This window comes from Balaenoptera borealis (assembly GCF_965194805.1).
Source record: "Balaenoptera borealis genome assembly, chromosome: 3".
Taxonomy (NCBI): domain Eukaryota; kingdom Metazoa; phylum Chordata; class Mammalia; order Artiodactyla; family Balaenopteridae; genus Balaenoptera; species Balaenoptera borealis.
Window position 1 is genome coordinate 181,483,204 of NC_138866.1, and position 20,417 is coordinate 181,503,620.

A 20,417-nucleotide genomic window follows, 5' to 3' on the forward strand; every position below is an offset into this window, starting at 1 on the left:
GTGAAAAGTCCTACCTATGCCTTCCATCCACAGATTTCTCATACCTCAACAGTTCCTTTGTCTCAGTTTAATGCATATACAAGCCAATACATTATTCTGTTCCATTTTTCTGCTTTTTTCATTGAACAAAAAAATCTTGGAGAGCTTAATATTAAAACATATTAACAGCTACATAGTGTTCAAATGGATGGATATATCATAATTCAACTAGTGTCTTGTTGATGGATATATTTAGGTTGTTCCCAATCATTTGCTACTCTCAGTGAAGGATAAGGAGTACCTTATCATTTCTCATGTGTGGAACTACATCTGTGGGCTAGATCCCTAGAAGTGAAACTGGAGGTTCAGAGTAGGCGTGCATTTGTAATTTTGATAGATGCTGCCAAATTCCTGTTTCTCTATATTTTAGCCGAAGTAGTGATGCCAGATATAATTTTATGCTTTTTTTCATTTCATTCAGAAATGCACAGTGAAAAGTGGGTTACCTATTAAAGAATAAGGAAGCAAGACAAGTTTATGTGGCAATTAACAGAGTACATTTTCACTCAAAGATACATTCAACAGAAATTTATTGTGCATCTACCGCAGGCCAAGTGCTTTTAGGCTTTTGGACACACGTATCTAAACAAATCAAACTCAAACCTCTGCCTTTGTGGAGCTTACATCTTGGAACTCTAGGCTACTTCTTAAGAAGCGAGTTAAATGTCAATATCCTGAAAATGATCCGTTGCGATCCTGAGCATTGGCGCCAGACATACACTACCAGTGTGATTTAAAAACTAACTAGAGGCAATGTTGCATACGATTTCATAGCTTTCCATCAGGTCCTTTTAAACAACACACTTGGGCGAGAGCTCGTTTTATCTGACTCCATCTGCTGTTGGTAGTGATCGGCATGCTGTGGGCATTGTGGTAGCATCTGAGATTAGGTTGTGAAATAGGAAGCGGGGTTACAGGCAGATCAGCAAGGATGTGCAAACTGTTTAGTTCTATCTTTAGCTGAAACCAAGGGTGCCCAACTCAGGCTTGGGGCGTAGGGAAGATAAGGTTATCAGCACCTTCCCATCAGGGCACAGTTTCCTTGCTGTCTGTCCCTGTTTTGGTTCTACAAAGAGATCACAAGGGATTTTATGGAAAACAGTGTCAGAATCATACAGCAGCAATACTGTGTCTGCTGAACAAGGGCGTGGAAAAGGTTACTTGTTAGAAACTGAGGGAGACAGAAAAGACCATTGATGCCAAGGAAAGGGGGTATCGAGTGTATTGGCAGAGATAGTATGGTCTCAGGCTTATGTATCTTTTCTTTCTAAAAGGAGAATATCGTTCAACTTTAGACCCCCATTAGATCCAGATCCAATGGCATCTTCAAGCATGAGGTGAAGAATAGAAAAGAGCCAGTTCCAGAGAGTGGCTCTTGAATCACAGCCTGGCCTTTTTTCTGGTATTATTAAAATTTCATCCCAGCCATAATAGATACGATCAACAACTGGTTACTAATGAATGGTTTCTGCAGTCCTAATACACATCAGTTAGTTTTCTCAGTCGGTGAATCTTAGAGTTTAGAAGGAGACTTCGGACTTGTCAACATGCTCCTTTGACAGCTGAAGCGAGAAGGGTGAAGTGACAATGGCAGAAGCCAGGTCTCTCTCGATTCTCAGGCCAGCACAACTCCCGCCCCCGGATCCCCACGGGAAACCTTTTCACGCCTCTGACTTCCGGAGTCTGTGCTGCCATCCTGCAAGCGCTGCAAGCTGGGGTGACTTCGGGCAATGACACCGTGGCCCCCCCGGGGCCTGCACACTGCAGGCCGGTGGACGGCGGGGCGCGGGGTGAGCGGTCAGGCCGCCCTGGCGCCGCCCGCCCGCCCGCGGAGTGTGCGCTATGGCCCCGCACTCTGCCCGGGTGGTCCTGGCGAAGGACAGCTTCGCAAGGACCGGGTCAGGGATCAGGGCCTCCAGAGTTGCGTTCCGTCCCGCTGAGGTCGCGTGCGGACTTTTCCCGAGCCTCCCCGCGGGATTTCCGGGCGCGGGAACGGCTGACCGACGCCGGCAGCGCTCCCAGCGGGCCGAGGAACGGGGCAGCCCCTCCTTCCCTGGGCCCCGCTTCCGCCACGCCGCGCTCGGGCCGTCTCCCGTGCGCCCGTCCCACGTTTTCCCCACGAGCGCTTCCTCGGCGTCTCCCACTACGTGTTTACAAGGCGCCGCCGCCCCCTCCGCCGGCAGCTCCGCGCGCCCGCCGCGCCCCTCCCTCGGCCTCCCCTCCCCCTCCCGGCTCCGCGCCGCCGGTCCGTCACGTGGCCGAGCCCCGCCCCCGTCACGTGTCCCCGCCCCGCCCCGCCCCCGCGCCGGCGCGCTCCGACGTGCCCTGGAACTCTGTCTCCCGGGGAGGGCAGCTTGCGGGGACGCGCCGGCCGCGGCCGCCGCCGAGTGAGCGCCCTTCGGGCTCGCCTGGGTGCCCCGCCGCCGCCGCCGTCGCCGCCGAGCCGGGCCAGGAGGGAGCCGCCCCCCGCGAGGCCGCCGGGCCCTCGGTGAGGGGGGGGGGGCGGGCCGCGGGCGGAGGGCAGGTCGGGGAGGCGCTGCACAAAGGCGCCCGGGGCCGGGGCTGCGGGGACGGGGGAGGCGTGTGCGGGCGCGCAGTGGCGCCGGGGTGCGAGAGGTGCGGCCATGGGCGCGGCCGGCGGGGTCGGGGTGCGGGGCGGGCGCGGGGCCGGGGGCCGCTGCCGGCCGGTCGGCTGACGGGGGCGAAGGCGTTTAAATGGCTGGAAGTTGCGGCTCCTCTGCCCCCTGGGTGTCCTGACTTCCTGTGAGAGGGCAGTGATCGCCGCCCCGCCCCGCCCCCAGGAAGGAGGGTGTTGGGTTGTGTGTGTGTGTGCGTGTGCGTGTGCGTGTGCGTGTGTAAAAGGCCGGCGGTGCCGCCCTCCTTCCTGGCCTCCCGCCGCCGCCGTGCCCGCTCCGCCAGCGCTGCGGGGGCTGCAACCTCCCTCCCCCGGGAGCCGACCGGGGCCTCCCCTCGAGGGCTGTTGACCTCAGCGCTGGGCACGCGGGGCCCTGCAGCCCTCAGAGGTGCCCCGCCCCTGCTCGGTGGGCTCTTGCTCCTTTCCAGCCCTTCTGCGAGGAATCTCCTCCGGGTCCTTGAGTTTAAAGAATGCTGTGCACTGTCCTCGGGGGTGGTGGGTTGTCTTCTAAGCATGACTGCCTTTGACGTGTTGCGGCTGAACGTACCGTAGACCCTTTGAGACGAAAAGGCCACAGGGTCATCAGCCCTGAGAAGGGCACGGCCTCCTGGCGTTCTCGAGGCGTGTGATGTTTTCCTTCTGACTGCAGCCGCAGTTTTCAATGCACTTGCGAAGGCGAAAACAAAAATGTTCAGAGCGTGGCTTTATGAAAGTTCTGATGTCTTTCCAAGTAGAGTGTGTGTTGTCGGTAGAGCCTGTAAACACTCGTGTTGCCTTATGGTTAATCATGACGCGAGGAGGTAGACTTTATTGAGCAATTACGCACATGCTCCTAAGGGGAGGTGACGTAGAGAGGAACGAGCTTTTAATGAGGAGTCGCTCGGGTTCAGATTCTGCCCCCCGCGTCTAAAGGCGAGACCTTGGAAGACCCTTCAGTGTTACAGTGAAAGGTGGTTAAAACAAGTGTCCAGCTCCTAGCCACGCCTCTTTCCCGCTTAAACGCTGGGAAACGGAGGCCTGCAGGTGTATGTTGGTCCATATCCAGTGTTCTTTCCTGATCCGCAGGAGGGTGCGTTACAGGATGGGGCATCTTTGTCTATCTTTTGGTCCCAGTAGACAGTCTGGCTGCTGGTTCCAGTATTTTCTCTTTCTTTTTCTCTCTGTTTTAAAAATGCCTTGGAAATGTTTCACAGCAGGTATTTGGGAGCCCAGAGTAGTGAGCCGGGCTCTGAAGACTTGACCCTGAGTGGGGCACCCCGAAGAGCCAGAGAAGCTGGGCATGTAGGTGTGACCCGTGGTTGCAGGTAGTAGCTCTGCTGCTCAGGGGGGGCTCTCTCTCTGGGGAAAAATGAGTTAAATACAGTCTAATGTACCAGATTACGTGTGCATGCCCCAGTACTGGCTGATAGGTTTCTATTTATACTTGATCAACGACAGACGTTGGAGAAGATTGCTAACTCATTGATTCTTTTTTAAAATTAATTAATTAATTAAGTTTTGGCTGCGTTGGGTCTTCATTGCTGCACGTGGGCTTTCTCTAGTTGCGGCGAGCGGGGACTACTCTTCGTTGCGGTGCGCGGGCTTCTCATTGTGGTGGCTTCTCTTGCTGTGGAGCTCGGGCTTTAGGCGCTCGGGCTTCAGTAGTTGCAGCACACAGGCTCAGTAGTTGTGGCTCGCGAGCTCTAGAACGCAGGCTCAGTAGTTGTGCCGCATGGGCTTAGTTGCTCTGCGGCATGTGGGCTCTTCCAAGACCAGGGCTCGAACCGGTGTCCCCTGCATTGGCAGGCGGATTCTTAACCCCTGCACCACCAGGGAAGTCCCTCATTGATTCTTAATATGATGCCCTTTATAGAATAGTTGTCCATATATAGTCAATATTTTATATACCTTTAGATTTTTCAAATTACTGCACTAGTTGTTGTGAGGCACAAGTGAAAATATGTAAACGCTGCAGAAAAACAGCGTATTATTTGTAGTCAGTCATTTGGCTTTTCTTTCATTAATTAGAAAGTATCTGCTGAGTGGTTTTTTTAATAGGTTGACAGAAAATGGGTTTTACGAATGTAAGTTCTTTAAGTAATGCAGTTGACATTTCTGAGCACAAAAGGATAATAAACAGTTTAAATTAATTCAAACAGTGAATGTGGTGATGTGTAAAATTACTAAGTGGTAGTACTGATTTTTGTTTATCTGAGAAAATTGGTACTAGGAAAAAGCAGCTAAAGGTAAATCTGCCTAAAATGGGCATTACAGTTTTATAATAGTGGGAGAGAAAAGTGAAATTAAACGTTTATTTTATCTTATACTTAACAGTTTTAGTCGTAATTGCAAATACGCGCTGCTTTGTAGAATGAATCAGATGTGAGGGCAGGATGGTACCACACAGCATCATTGTGCTTCAAATCATGCTTTTCAAGTCATTCTCTTTTGAGGAACCCATTGGGCCACTATCTTTGTGTTTTCTTCAATTGTTGACTGTTCTAATTGTGCCACATCCTCATCTGTGGATGGCTTTGCAGTGATTCAGCCATTTTCTTATTTTATTGACTCAATATTTTGCAGTTTCAGTTTGCAGTTGAGCGGCTTTTCATTTGAACTGAACTGCCGGACACTGATGTCTCTAAGCGCCCTTCCCCTGTTGACAATCTAGTCCTTCTCAGATTTCTCTGTGCACGGGAATTACCTGAACTTCTCACGAGCCCCAGGTGATACCGATGCTGCCCGGACTTCAGACTGCTGCTGTCCAGTAGAAATGTAATGCCAGCCACCTGTGTAATTCTCAAGTTTTTAGTACTCACAAGATAGGTAGAGTTAAAAAGAAACCATGAAATAAATTTCATTATCATTTTTGTCTACAAGACGTCTTCAAAATCCCGTATGTATTTGACACTTGCAGCACGTCTCAGTTTCGATTAGCCATACTTCACATGCTCAGTAACCACGTTTGCCTACTGTGTTGAACAGCACGGTTCTGGAGTCTAGAATCCAGATCAGTGCTGTTCTAAGTGTGTGTGCAGATTGGCCCTATCAGCAACCCTTGGGAACTTGTTAGAAATGTACATTTTAGGGCCCCCCCCCCTCCGCAAACCTACTCTCATTAGAATATCTGGAGTTTCAGTAACTTGCAGCATATGACTACAAAATGTGTATGTGATGTTTTGGATGGGATCCCAGAACAGAAAAAGTTCATTAGGGAAAAACTAAGGAATATGGACATTATTAGGTATCAGTATTTGTTCATTGAATAGGACGAATGTACCATACTAATGTAAGATGTTTGTAGTAGGGGAAACGGTGTACAGGGTATATGGGAACTCTGTTGTATCTTTGCAGTAATTCTGTAAATCTAAAGCTCATCTAAAAGAGTGTTTTTTTTTTAAAGAAGCTCTCCAGGTGATGCTGTCTTTCACTAAAAGTGAGAAGCAGTGATCTAGATCGCTAATATGACCTGCCTGCAGTTTGGGTGGGCAGGATGGAGGCTACTGTTAGGTCTCGTAGGGTAATAATGGTATTTTTTTTTTTTTGGGGGGGGCCACGCCTCATGGCTTCGGGGATCCTAGTTCCCTGATCAGGGATCGAACCTAGGCCCCCTGCAGTGGAAGCTCAGAGTCCTAACCACCGGACCTCCAGGGAATTCCCAATAATAGTATTTTTGTAATAAGAGCCAAAACTTACAAAACACTTAGCATGTGCTAGGGATTATACCAAGTACTTTACACATATTTACTCATTTAACTCTCCCAATATGTGATATGTACCATTAGTTAGCTCCTTTTTTACAAATGGAAAAAATACTGAGGCTCAGAGAGGTTAGGTGACTTGTCTTAGGTCACACAGCTAGCAAGAGGCAGAAACAGGGACGTTTGAGGAGGGACTAATTTAAAAGCACTCAGTTCATTTGTGAGTGTTTTCCTTCTCTACAAGTTTTGCTTCTCTGAGTAAACATTGATTAATGTGGATGTTCTGTATCATGCCTTGTAGTTTACAAAGTACTGTGTTCTCTTTCCATTTTCACAAGGATCTTTTGAGGTTTGTGTTGTCTCTTTTGTTTTACAGATAGTTCAGGTGCTGAGGGCCTGAGAGCTAATACATGGCAAATCCTGATTTAAATTTCAGTCCTCCGACCCTGAGTTCTCTGTTCCTTTACCACAGGAGAATTCAGAATACATTTAGAAGTTAGAGTGATATCTTTAAAGTTAGTTGAAAATTACCTGTATTTTGCTGTATATTACTGGTTTGTTTAAAAAATAATCAGTTTTGAGTTAAAATATACATACAGTAAAATAAAACACTCAACAATAAAATGGGGTGAACTGCGGGTACATACAAAGACATGAATGAATCTCAGAAGCAATGTTCTAGGTGAAACAAGCCAGACATGAAAGGCTACATACTGTATGTATATATGCTTTTGTCTCCATTTGGCTTCCTTGAGTAAGCTGTGATTAATGTGATGCTTTTTATCACGCTTTATAATTTACTAAGTACTTTTTCATGTTTTCTCTACCCATTTTCACAGGGATCTTCTGAAGTTTGTATTGTTTCCTGTTTTACAGATGAGTGTATCACAGTTAGTTTAGGCGTTCACCAGTTGCTAGGCCTCTGGGTCATTTCCAATTTCTGGCTGTTATGAATAAAGCTGTTATGGATGTTCATGTAAGGCCTTTTCAAGGATTTATGGTTTCATTTTTCTTGGGTAAATACCTAGAAGAGGAATTGTGAGATCATATGTTAAATGTATGTTTAACTTTATAAGAAATTGCCCAAATGCTTTCCAGAGTAGCTGCACCACTCTGCATTACCACCAGCAGTGAATGAGAATTCCAGTTGCTGGTATCCTTACCCTACAAAATATCCTTTGTATGTATGTAAAGCCATTCTAAATATATATAAAGTTGCTCTGCGGCATGTGGGATCTTCCCCGACCAGGGCTCGAACTCGTGTCCCCTGCATAAAGCCATTGCATTACAAGGGTTTTGTCTTAACAGCTTTATTGAGGTATAATTGCTGTAAAATAAACTGGACCTATTTTAAGTGCGTAGTTTGATGAGTTTGGACATATGAATAGCTATGCCTCTAAAATCATCACCATTATCAGGATAGCAAACATATTCATCACTCACCTCCCAATTTCTTTGAGCCCAAAGGTAATTTGTTGCCCTTGTTCCCTGGTAACTATTGATCTGCTTTCTGTCACTATGTATTACTTTGCATTTTCTCGAATTTTATGTAGTTGGAATCATACAGTACGCACTCTTTCTTGTCTGGATTTTTTTCACTCAGCAAAATTTTTTTTTTAACATCTTTATTGGAGTATAATTGCTTTACAATGGTGTGTTAGTTTCTGCTTTATAACAAAGTGAATCAGCTATACATATACATATATCCCCATATCTCCTCCCTCTTGCGTCTCCCTCCCACCCTCCCTATTGCACCCCTCCAGGTGGTCACAGAGCACCGATCTGATCTCCCTGTGCTATGCAGCTGCCTCTCACTAGCTATCTATTTTACATTTGGTAGTGTATATATGTCCGTGCCACTCTCTCACTTCGTCCCAGCTTACCCTTCCCCCTCCCCATGTCAAGTCCATCTTCTACATCTGCGTCTCTACTCCTGTCCTGCCCCTAGATTCTTCATAACCATTTTTTTCCTTTTTTTTAGATTCCATATATATGTGTTAGCATACGGTATTTGTTTTTCTCTTTCTGACTTACTTCCACTCAGTTATTTTGAGATTCATCCAGTTTGTTGTGTATATCAGTAGTTCTTTTTATTGCTGAGTGATATCCTATTGTGTGGATATTACACAATTAGTTTATCCGGTCGCCTGTTCGTGGACATTGGATTGTTTCCAATTAGGGACTATTACAAATAAAGCCACTGTGAACATTCACATACAGGTCTTTGTGGGGACATGTGTTTTCATTTTCTTTGGTGACTACCTAGGAGTAGAATCCCTGGGTCATATGGTAGATGTATATTATCAAGCTTTCAAGAATCTGCCCAACTTTTCCCAAAGTGGTTGTACCATTTTAAATCCCCACCAGCAGTATTTGAGAGTTCTGGTTGCTCCACAGTCTCAGAAATACTGGTATCGTCAGTCTTTTAATTTTAGTCATTCTAGTAGATGTGTGGTGTTATTTCTTTGTGTTTTTAATTTGCATTTCCCTAACAACTAAAGATGTTGAGCATCTTTTCATGGGCTTATTTACCATCTATAGATCTTCCTTGGGTATGAACACTTGTCCGTTCCTATCTTTTTGCCCTTTTTAATTGGGTCATTTGTCTTCTTAATGGCTTGTACAGTTATTATATATTCTAGATATGAGTTCTTTGTTGGACATAAGTTTGTATCTGAGACATTTGTGTGTTTTCATGAGAGATATTGGTCTGTAGTTTTTCTTTTTTATAACGTCTTTGTCTGGTTTTGGTTTGAGAATAATGCTGGCTTCATAGAATGAGTTGGGATGTTTTCCCTCCGTTTCAATTTTCTTTAAGAGGTTTGTAGAATTGGTATTATCTTCCTTACATTTTGTAAAATTCACCAGTGGAGCCATCTTGGCCAGCAGTTTTCTTTGTGGGAAGATTTTTAAAGACGGATTCAATTTATTTAATAAATATAGGACTATTTAGGTTATCTGTTTCTTCTTAAGCAAGCTTTGGTAATTTGCCAAAGGAATTTATCTGGTTCACTAAGTTGTTGAACTTACCAGCATAAAGCTGTTCATAATGTTCTCTTACCTTCCTTTCAGTGTCTTTAGGATATGTAGTTATATCTCCTGTCTCATTCCCGATACTGGTAATTTGTGTTTCTTCTCTTTCGTTCTTGATCACTTTGGCGAGAGGATTGTCAGTGTTACTGATCCTTTTGAAGAACCACCTTCTGGTTTCATTGATTCCCTCTAACATTTTCTGTCTTCTCTTTTACAGCTTTCTGCTCTGACCTTTATCATGTCTTTTTTTCTGCTTGCTTTGGGTTTAACTCTCTTTATCTAGTTTCTTAGAATGCAAGTTTACATCACTGATTTGAGACCTTTTTCTTTTCCAATTATGGGCATTTAGTATATAAATTTTCTCTAAGCACTACTATAGCTGCATCCCGCAAATTTTGAACTGTCACCTTTTCGTTTTCATCCGGTTCAAATTTCCTGTTTGATTTCTTCTTTGACCTCTGAGGTATTTAGAAGTATGTTGTTTAAATTCCAACAACAAATTTGTGGGTTTTAAGATATCTTTTTATTAATTTATAATGTAATTCAATTGTCAGAGAACATTCTTCATATTATTTCAGTCTTTTTAGATTTATTGAGATTTGTTTCATGGCCCAGAATATAATCAACAAAAAATGTATGCTTAGGGACTTCCCTGGTGGTCCAGTGGTTAAGACTCCATGCTCCCAATGCAGGGGGCATGGGTTCGATCCCTGGTCCGGGAATGAAGATCCCACATGCCACACGGCGTGGCCAAAAAAAAAGAAAACAAAAAAGAGAGAGAAAGAGAGAAAATGTATGTTTCTAAGAAACTACTGAACTGCCTGCCTGTACCATTTAGCGTTCCCACTAGCACTGAATGTGTGTCCAGTTGTTGGTATCCTGGTCAGCACTTGATATTGTCTTTGTTTTTTAAAAATAACTTTATTATAGTTGCTGGGTAGTGATATCTTGTTTTGGTTTTAGTTTGCATTATAGGATATTTAACGGTTTGTAAAATAATTTAAATGGAATAAAACTTAATAGTCATGGAATTTTGTGGGTTTTTTTTTTTTTCCCCCAGTAGAGGACAGAAACCTCTAAGGGATTGGTAGCAGTAGTAGTTCATCATTGTCTGTGTGCCACAGAAGTGCTACTTTTCAGTTTCCTAAAAGGTTGAATGTTTATTTGCCTTTTAATATTTACTTTGAAAGAGGATTTGTAAAAGCTATATGAGGATTTTAGTGATTTTTATGGTTTTGGGATAGACAGGTATAAGGTGATTTAAACTGCATTCTCCATTTTACATTTCCACCAGCGATGCATAAGAATTCCAGTTTCTCCACATTCTCACCAACACTTGTTATTTCTGTTGTTATTTTTACAGTAGCCACCCTAATGGGTATGGAGTGGTGTATCATTGTGTTTTTTTGTTTTGTTTTTATAAATTTATTTATTTTATTTTTGGCTGCTTTGGGTCTTCGTTGCTGCGTGCGGGCTTTCTCTAGTTGTGGCGAGCGGGGGCTACTCTTCGTTGCCGTGTGCGGGCTTCTCATTGCGGTGGCTTCTCTTGTTGTGGAGCACAGACTCTAGGCGCGCAGGCTTCAGTAGTTGTGGCACGTGGGCTCAGTAGTTGTGGCTCGCGGGCTCTAGAGCACAGACTCAGTAGTTGTGGCGCATGGACTAAGTTGCTCCAAGACATGTGGGATCTTCCTGGACGAGGGCTCGAACCTGTGTCCCCTGCATTGGCAGGTGGATTCTTATTTTTAAATTTATTTTATTTATTTATTTTTGGCTGTTGGGTCTTCGTTGTGGTGCACGGGCTTCTCATGTTGTGGAACACGGGCTCTAGGCGCGCGGGCTCAGTAGTTGTGGCATGCAGGCTCAGTAGTTGTGGCTTGTGGGCTCTAGAGCACAGGCTCAGTAGTTGTGGCACACGGGCTTAGTTACTCCGCGGCATGTGGGATCTTCCTGGACTAGGGCTCGAACCCGTGTCCCCTGCACTGGCAGGCGGATTCTTAACCCCTGGGCCACCAGGGAAGTCCCTGGCAGGCGGATGCTTAACCACTGCGCCACCAGGGAAGGCCCTATCATTGTGGTTTTGATTTGCATTTGATTTGCTTATTGGCCATTTGTGTATCTTCCTTGGAAAAATGTCTATTCAAGTCCTTTGCCTACCTGACTGTCCTTATCACAATTTAATTTGAAGTAGATTGGCATAATTTAAGCATTATAATGAGTACTTTTTTCTTTTTTTAAGTAAGTTGCTGATGTCTGACTAGAACTTTGCAGTGACCAGACCATAATAATCACTGTACTTGTAGCTGTATTTGTCTTTGTTTTGTGGACTATATGTTTTTTTAAAGCATGGGATTAGGTAAACATTTGAAAGTGGTTGAATGTAAATAGTCATCTCCGAGATTGAGACGGTAGTGTGTACAGTTTTAGAGGAATATCTGAATGGGTTGGGGTGGTGGTTAATGCTTGGGTAGCCAGTGGAGTTGTGAAGTGAATGGAGTTTCTCTTCTAAAGTGAATTGTTAGAGGATTGGAAATCCTATTAAACTTCTTAAAGACCAAGATTATGATTTTCTCCTTAATACGTAACAACTTGTATAATGATGTGGACTGAGAGCCTGGGCATGGGGTTGTTACAACAAGCAGGATGGGCGAGATGCCACAGAGGCAAGAGGAAAATTATGTGAACTGTAAATGTGTTAATTTCTTTCTTCTGGGTTTTTTTTTTTTAGCTGATTATTTTATTTTAGTTATTTGTTTTTTTGGCTGGGCCACACGGCTTGCAGGATCTCAGTTCCCTGACCAGGGACTGAACCCAGGCCCCGGCAGTGAAAGCTGGCAATCCGAACCAGTAGACCACCAGGGAAATCCCTTAGCTGATTATTTTAGAAAGTTCTTAGTGAGAAATTAAAATATGGGACTCAGGTGATGTGGATATAGGAGGAAGAATCCATTGACTCGAGTGCATGTAGCAGGGAGTAAAGAGCTGAAGAATGTAGAGGCTGAATGATGATCATAGAAGGCTGGTTTTAAAGGTTGATGTGGCGCTATTGTTGGTATAGGTAGCTTTTGATGACACAGAATATGAAGGAAAGGGAAGTTTAACCTATTGGTTCAAGAAGAAGTTCTTTTTGTTCCTCAGACTTTTTACTGATTATGCGTTTTTTACCTTTAGGCTATCTTCTTGGTATCCTGCATCATCACATTAAAACTCTTAGTGTGTGCAAATGAATCCGAGGGGTTTAAAAGCCAGTTTAATAGTCTTTGGTCTGAAGGACTTGATCAGGGCTGTTTTCCTAAAGTACTGAATTTGTGAAATTTTTTGGAATACAGTACGCTCCTCACTTTCTGCCCAGTGTCAGTTGGGTCAGTAGTTACATTTCCATATATAAGAAGAGATCATTTTAGGATGATTTTGAAGCTGTAACAACCGGTGATAATGGAGAACTCCTAATAACCTCTTAAATAATTGTAATTTGTATTTTGATGAGAAAAGCAGTGTGTAAAAGTAAAGAACAAAAGACATGTAATTTTGTTTAACTTATTTAAAGGTGGGACAGCATAATGTAAGATATGTTAATAGGAATATCAAATATGCATGATACCACTTTTAATTTGAGTTACGGTTTAAGGAGACAGTTGTCCGATGATAGGAAGCGTTTAAATCAAGTACGTAAAAACCAGGTGGGGAGAATGTGTCACTGCAGGCTCCAGGCTCACCTTGTGTATTTCCTGCCCCAGTCCCTGAATCAGTCATTTCTCCAGAGAGCCTCGGTTCCTTTATTCGGAGAGTATGGCAGTAGACACCAAATCGGGCTGCTCGGTGTGCTTCTTGCTGCCAGGGGGTCATTTTTACTGACAGCAAGGATCTGTGTATGGTGTACTGAGCAGTGTATAGACATATACCTGTAATACTTCTTCTTTTTTTTTTTAATATTTATTTATTTTATTTATGGCTGTGTTGGGTCTTCGTTTCTGTGCGAGGGCTTTCTTCAGTTGTGGCGAGCGGGGGCCACTCTTCATCGCGGTGCGCGGGCCTCTCACTGTCACGGCCTCTCTCGTTGCGGAGCACAGGCTCCAGATGCGCAGGCTCAGTAGTTGTGGCTCACGGGCCTAGTGTCTCCGCGGCATGTGGGATCTTCCCAGACCAGGGCTCGAACCCGTGTCCCCTGCATTGGCAGGCAGATTCTCAACCGCTGCGCCACCAGGGAAGCCCTGTAATACTTCTTTATGTAATCATCTGTATCTGTGGTAAGCTAAAAGTGAGTTCATATTTCTGTCTCCAAGTCTAATGTGTTATCCCAGGACCATTCTAGCCTTCTCCCTTTGCATGTCTATAAATTCATATTCCAACATTGGGAAACTTGGTGCCCACATCTGCATTCTGTGTACTTAATTCTTCAAATCCAGTGTGTATACATGTAGCAGTATCAGGATTTTTAATTTATACCCACATGGGAAATGTATTTTATGTGTTAGAACACAGTACTTATGTGCAGTTCCTTTATCTGTGTTCTTATAAACCTCACTTATTTCCAGAATGAGTGAGGTCAGCCTCTCCCTCCATCCCCTCTCCATTCAGTGAGGTCGTTCCATGTATGTGTAATACCGTTAGACTATCTTGTCACATCTGCTTTCCATCCTGGGATTCCCCCGACCTCCTAAATGATTGTTTAGAATTTGCAAACATTGAAGTTCATGCTTGTGTTGTAAAGATTAATGGGTTTTGACAAGGGCATAATGTCATGTGTCCACCATCGCAGTATCATACAAAATAGTTTATTGACCTAAAAGAATCCTCTGTGCTTCATCTATGGAATCCCCCCCACTTCGTCCTAACCCCAGCAATCACTGTCTCTATGGTTTTGACTTTTCCAGAATGTCATATAATATAATCATTCCGTATGTGGCTTTTTCAGGCTATGTTTTTTTCTTTCACTTAGCAAAATATATCTAAAATTCATTTCTGTCTTTTCGTAGCTCAATAGCTCTTTTCTTTTTATCACTGAATAGTATTGTAAGTCTGGCTGTCTCACAGTTTTATCCTTTCTCCTATTGAAGGACATCTTGGTTGCTTCCAGTTTTGTGCAGTTATTAAGCTGCTCTGAACATTTGCATGCAGGACTTTTTGTGGAAATAAGATTTCAACTCATTTGGGTAAATACCTAGGAGTGTGATTGCTAGATTGTATGGTTAAGACAACATTCAGCTTTGTATCAATAGAAACTGTTAAACTGTCTTCCAAAGTGGCTGAATCATTTTGCATCCCCATCAGCAGTGAATGAAAGTTCCTGTTGCTGTATACCCTCATCAGCATTTGGTGGTGGCAGTTTTTTTGGATTTTAGCCATTCTAATAGTTGTACAGTGGTATCTCATTGTTTTAATTTGCAATTCCCTAATGACATAATGTTGAGCATTTTTTCATGTGCTTATTTGTCACCTGCATATATTCTTTCATGATGTCTCTTTTCAGATCATTTTCCATTAAAGAATTTGGTTCTTTTGAGTTTTAAGAGTTCTTTCTATATTTTGGATAAAAGTCTTTCATCAGATTTGTATTTTACAAATATTTTCTCCTTGTTTGTGGTTTGTGTTTTCATTCTCTCAGCACTACCTTTCACAGAGCAGAAGTTTTTAATTTTAATAAAGTCCTATTTAATTTTTTCTTTCCTGGATTATGCATTTAGTTGTATATCTAAAGACTCACATTGTCAAACCCAAGGTCATATTTCTTCCTTTTTAAATTGGAATATTTTCTTCACTCTTGTAACAATCCAAGAAAAATTTCTTACGTCCACCTCATTTCTTTCTTTCTTTCTTAAAATAATTAATTAATTAATTAATTAATTAATTTTTGGCTGTGTTGGGTCTTCATTGCTGTGCACGGGCTTCCTCTAGTTGCAGTGAGCAGGGACTACTCTTCATTGCGGTGCTTGGGCTTCTCATTGCGGTGGCTTCTCTTGTTGCAAAGCATGGGCTCTAGAGTGCAGGTCAGTAGTTGTGGCACGTCGGTTCAGTAGTTGTGGCACGTGGGCTCAGTAGTTGTGGCTCGCGGGTTCTAGAGCGCAGACTCAGTAGTTGTGGCGCACAGGCTTAGTTCCTCTGTGGCATGTGGCATCTTCCTGGGCCAGGGATCAAACCTGTGTCCCCTGCATTAGCAGGCAGATTCTTAACCACTGCGCCACCAGGGAAGTCCCTACCTCATTTCTAAGAAAGACTTGATGGCACAAATCTTTCTGAAATACCCCATGCAAATATCATTTTTATTAAAATATGCTTGCTCTTCCAAGTACTTCTTTTGTTGTTTCCTCATTTTTGTTTCATATTTCAATCTGGTTTTGAATTTCCTTTACCAGTTTATGCTTGGCTGAGTTTTCTGCTGCTTTCCACTTACCTGATTATTTCCTGTATCCTTTCTGCTGTTCCTATTTTTGCTATTTCTTTATGACCAGAATAGTTTATAATAGCAAAGAGTATATTTTGCTTCTCTTCTTTAGGCCTAAAGATATATCTTACATTCTATACGTTTGTATTCTTAGAAAACAGGGATCATGCCTTAAGAAAAAAACCTTAGGTGCCCTATCATGGCCTATGATTTCTTGTTAAGTATACAATCTACAAAATTATTTCGTGGAATAATTTCTTATTGTGGAACTTATGCTGGAGTTGTTTTTAACTTTTTTGTTGTGCTCATTAAGTTTAATTGATTTCTTTAGTAGAGGGTTGTTTAAGGAGTGTTAATTTTAAACAAGTACTTTTAAAGCTACTGGAGGACTTGGTGTCAAGAATCGGTGCTTAAATTGTGGTATTTTTAAGTGGGTTAATACGTGTGTGAGGCTATATTAGCATTTTGTTGTTCATGGTGTTAGAATTGCTAAATATGTTGTACATGTATGTATCAGACTTAAATTGTAAGGTCATTAATTATGGATACATTTATCCCAGTCCTCTTAAGACTTTGTTGACTTGTTTACTTTTTGATGTACCTGGTAAGGATCTCATGCTGTGAGATGTAGTTGATTAAAGCAGATGTCCTGGGGGAGGAAGATAACATTTGCTGGCTGTGTAATTTGTGCTAGGAAAGAAAATGAGAAAAATTAGTAGACAGAAAGGAGGAGGCCATTAGGTATTAAAATAGCCTGGTAGAAATGAATCTGACTTTGGAGGGGGGGAAAGAAGTAAAAGCTGTAAAAAGTTGTGTGTCTCTGGGTGTGTCTGTTCTTGTTGAAGCTTGAGGAAGAGGACCACTGGTAAGAGGCTTTTCACGCCTCAAAGAAAAGCAGTGGTTGTTACCTAATAGTAGATGCGCAAAAACTCTATCCTGGTGGTTGGGTACTTGGGTACTTAGTTGTGCGTGTGTGATGAAAAAGGGTGGAGGAGTGTGGTGATAAGTATAGAATATATTTCAGTTGGAGGAGTGTTGTGCTCAGAGGGCGTTGTAGTTGAATAAGATTCTAACCGAAATACTTGAGAGGTTAAGATAGCAGGATAAACAGTGCTCAACCTAATCTAAAGAGAAGAATCCACAGTGGGGGGAGGGATAAATTAGGAGTTTGGGATTAACATACACACACTACTCTGTATAAAATAGAAAATCAAGGGACTTCCCTGGTGGCGCAGTGGTTAGGAATCCACCTGCCAATGCAGGGGACATGGGTTCAAGCCCTGGTCTGGGAAGATCCCACATGCTGTGGAGTAACTAAGCCCGTGCGCCACAACTACTGAGCCAGCTCTCTAGAGCTCGCGAGCCACAACTACTGAGTGTGCGTGACACAACTACTGAGCCCGTGCACCTAGAGCCCATACTCCGCAACAAGAGAAGCCACCGCAGTGAGAAGCCCGAGCACCGCAACGAAGAGGAGCATCCGCTCACCACAACTAGAGAAAGCCCGTGCGCAGCAATGGAAGACCCAACACAGCCAAAAAATAAATAAACAAAATAAAATTAAAATTAAAAATAAAAGAGATCACTCTTAATTAAAAAAAAAGATAATCAACAAGGACCTATTGTATAGTACAGGGAACTATATACTCAATATTATGTAATAACCTATAAGGGAAAAGAATCTGAAAAAGAATATATATATAGGGCTTCCCTGGTGGTGCAGTGGTTGAGAATCTGCCTGCCAATGCAGGGAACACGGGTTCGAGCCCTGGTCTGGGAAGATCCCACATGCCGCGGAGCAACTAGGCCCGTGAGCCACAACTACTGAGCCTGCGCTCTAGAGCCCACGAGCCACAACTACTGAGCCTGTGCGTCTGGAGCTTGTGCTCCGCAACAAGAGAGGCCGCGACAGTGAGAGACCCGCGCACTGCGATGAAGAGTGGCCCCCGCTCGCCGCAACTAGAGAAAGCCCACGCACAGAAACGAAAACCCAACACAGCCAAAAATAAATAAATAAATAAAATTTAAAAAAAAAAGAAAAAAAAATATATAACTGAAGTGCTGTGCTGTATAGCTGAAACTTACATGATATTGTAAATCAACTATACTTCAATAAAAAACTTAAAAAAAAAAAAAGAATCCACAGTTTGGGGAATAGACGAAGAAACAAACCAAAATTAAAACCACGAACAGGGCTTCCCTGGTGGCACAGTGGTTAAGAATCCGCCTGCCAATGCAGGGGACACGGGTTCGAGCCCTGGTCCGGGAAGATCCCACATGCCGTGGAACAACTAAGCCCGTGCGCCACAACTACTGAAGCCCACGCACCTAGAGCCCATGCTCTGCCACAAGAGAAGCCACCGCAATGAGAAGCCCGCGCACCGCAAAGAAGAGCAGCCCCCACTCGCCACAACTAGAGAAAGCCCGCGCGCAGCAACGAAAACCCAACGCAGCCAAAAATAAATAAATAAAATGAATAAATTTATAAAAAAAAAAACAAAACCCACAAACATTTGTTTTAATACAGCTTATGTTTTTAAATAAAAATAGGTAGCATATGTTATTCACATACATGCAGATAAATTTCCCTTAGATCCAAGTTTTTAGAGCTACCCCATAATTATTTTAATTTTATTTGAATCTGTAGTTTATAATAGGGCTTTTCTCTTCATATTTATTTTTTTCTCACTTTTCCTAGACCTTGGATTGTGATACATAATTCCTGCTGCGTGACTTTCTAGAAGTTTATTATTTCAGTCGTCTCGGGCTTCCCAGTTCGTCTCCCACCCCCATCCCCGTATTAACTAGAAACCTGTTCTCAGCTCCTGCTACCCCTGTGCTCACTCTTGCTCATGTCGTCTGCCTTGTAGCAACTGCCTGTTCTATCTGGATGTCTTTCGACTGCTTCTCCGTCTTTCTTGTCCTCCCACTTCTCATTTCCTTTACAGTACTGACAACTTTAGTTTGGGTGTCCCATGTTGAGCGTGGTGAAACTGATTTACCGTTTTCCCCGGCTGCTCTTCCTCCTTACCTCTGCAGTCGGTGGGGAAGGTGTGGTCATGGAGGGCGGCCGGGCGTGGACGCCTCTAGCCTGGGCTGCACCCCACCCCAGGGCCCCTCCCCTGCTACCAGGAAACCATGCGGTTTACTCCTTATTCTTCATACTTGCCTTTTCTCCATTCCTGCGGATCAGTGTCTGAGCCGCTGTGGTACACCTGAGCTCCTGTAGCCTTCTGTGTATTCCCTGACTTGTTTCAGTGTCTTCAAAGATGTTTCGTAAGTTATTTTATTACTTCCTGGAAAGTAAAAGAAAAAAACGTCACCTGAGGATAAGTATTTCAATGTGGAACTTTGAAAAGTTGTAGTGAATCCTTTTATGTAGGTAAAAGGATTAAAGTTCGTAGTGACTAATGCCCTGGTAATGCGTGAAAATAAAGGCTGATTGCTTTGAAGCTTAGAATTTCTATTTACTGTGTCGGGAAAGACCAGGCCGATTGGGCAGGGTCGGGGTAGATTTTGGATATGGTTAAGTTTTAGGTACCTGTTAGGACACTGAGTGGATTTGGTTGTTGTGTGTCAGTAGTCGCCTTTAATCTAGAAGAATCTCTCTCTTTCATTTTTCATGAAATTGAGTTTTTGAAGAGTTCAGGTATGTTTCTCATAGAATGTCTCACATTCTGGGTTTGTATTTTACTAACGATTTTACAAAAGTTGTTTCTCATGTTATTAGAAGTTTGAAAAGATATTTCTGTCAGGATAAAAACTAAGGGCGAAAATGAAGTTGAAACGATGTGGAAATGAAGTAGGAGGGGCAGTGGTAAAGTGTAGTTTGTTTGGAGGGCGGTGCTGGACACAGTCGTGATATGTAAAATTGTACTGTGTTCCTTACAGCTGTTGTAAAAAAAGTTATGCTTCTAAAACCACGAGCAACATTGCATTCTTAGCTTTCTTTAAGCAATCCTGGTTAAAGTTAATGAACTTTATTATTTTTTTTTCTATAGGTTTAAATGTAAGACTGGCTGTTTAGTTCTCCTTCTAAGGTAAGTTTTTTATTTTTATTATTTTTTTTGAAACAACATTACTGTATTAAATTAATTATTCAAGTAGGTTGTCTAGAAAGTAAATTTTAGTTGCTGAAATTGTATGCCTAACTAGTTATCACCTGGGCTTTGTCTGTTTCAGAGGATGTTGTCCCCAGGGGCGTGGTGGTTACTGCACATATAGTGTAAATAGTGTGCTGAGGAAAACTGGGAGGCTATGCGACCTTGTGGGAACATTTCTGGTACATCTCACTAGTCAGAGTTACTCTGGTTTGCCCGAGGATCCTGGAGTGCTGGGTTGAGCGTGTTTTCCTAGGCCTGCTGTAACAAAGTGCTACCAGCTGGGTGACCTAAAAACTACAGAAACTTATTCTCTCACTCTTCTGGAGCCAGAGGTCCTCTGTGCTCCCTCTGAAGGCTCTAGGGGAGAATCCTTCCTTGCCCATTCCAGTTTCTGGCGGTTGCTGGCATTCCTTGACTTGTAGCTGCTTCACTCCCCATTTCTGCCTCTGCCGGGTCTTATTCCCCTCTGTGTGTCTCCTCTCCTTGTCTCCAAGGATTTTGGGCCCACCCTAATCAATGTGAACTCATCTCAGATTGATTGCATCTGC

The 20,417-nt window shown here is 43.3% G+C and overlaps 1 protein-coding gene across 11 annotated transcripts in view; it reads left to right on the plus strand.

Annotated features, from left to right (window-relative positions):
• The first annotated feature begins 2,344 nt into the window (after positions 1-2,344).
• The window catches only part of ARHGAP12 (Rho GTPase activating protein 12), a 111,584-nt gene continuing 93,511 nt past the window's right edge, over positions 2,345-20,417 (plus strand). For 4 of the 11 annotated variants that reach the window (XM_082385393.1, XM_082385397.1, XM_082385391.1 and 1 more), the window contains exons 1-2: positions 2,346-2,527; positions 19,768-19,806. The gene's annotated coding sequence lies outside the window, so the exon portion shown is untranslated. Of the gene's footprint in view, positions 2,528-19,767; positions 19,807-20,417 lie in introns of all 11 variants that reach the window. The other 7 variants (XM_082385396.1, XM_082385398.1, XM_082385399.1 and 4 more) reach the window with 2 other exon arrangements.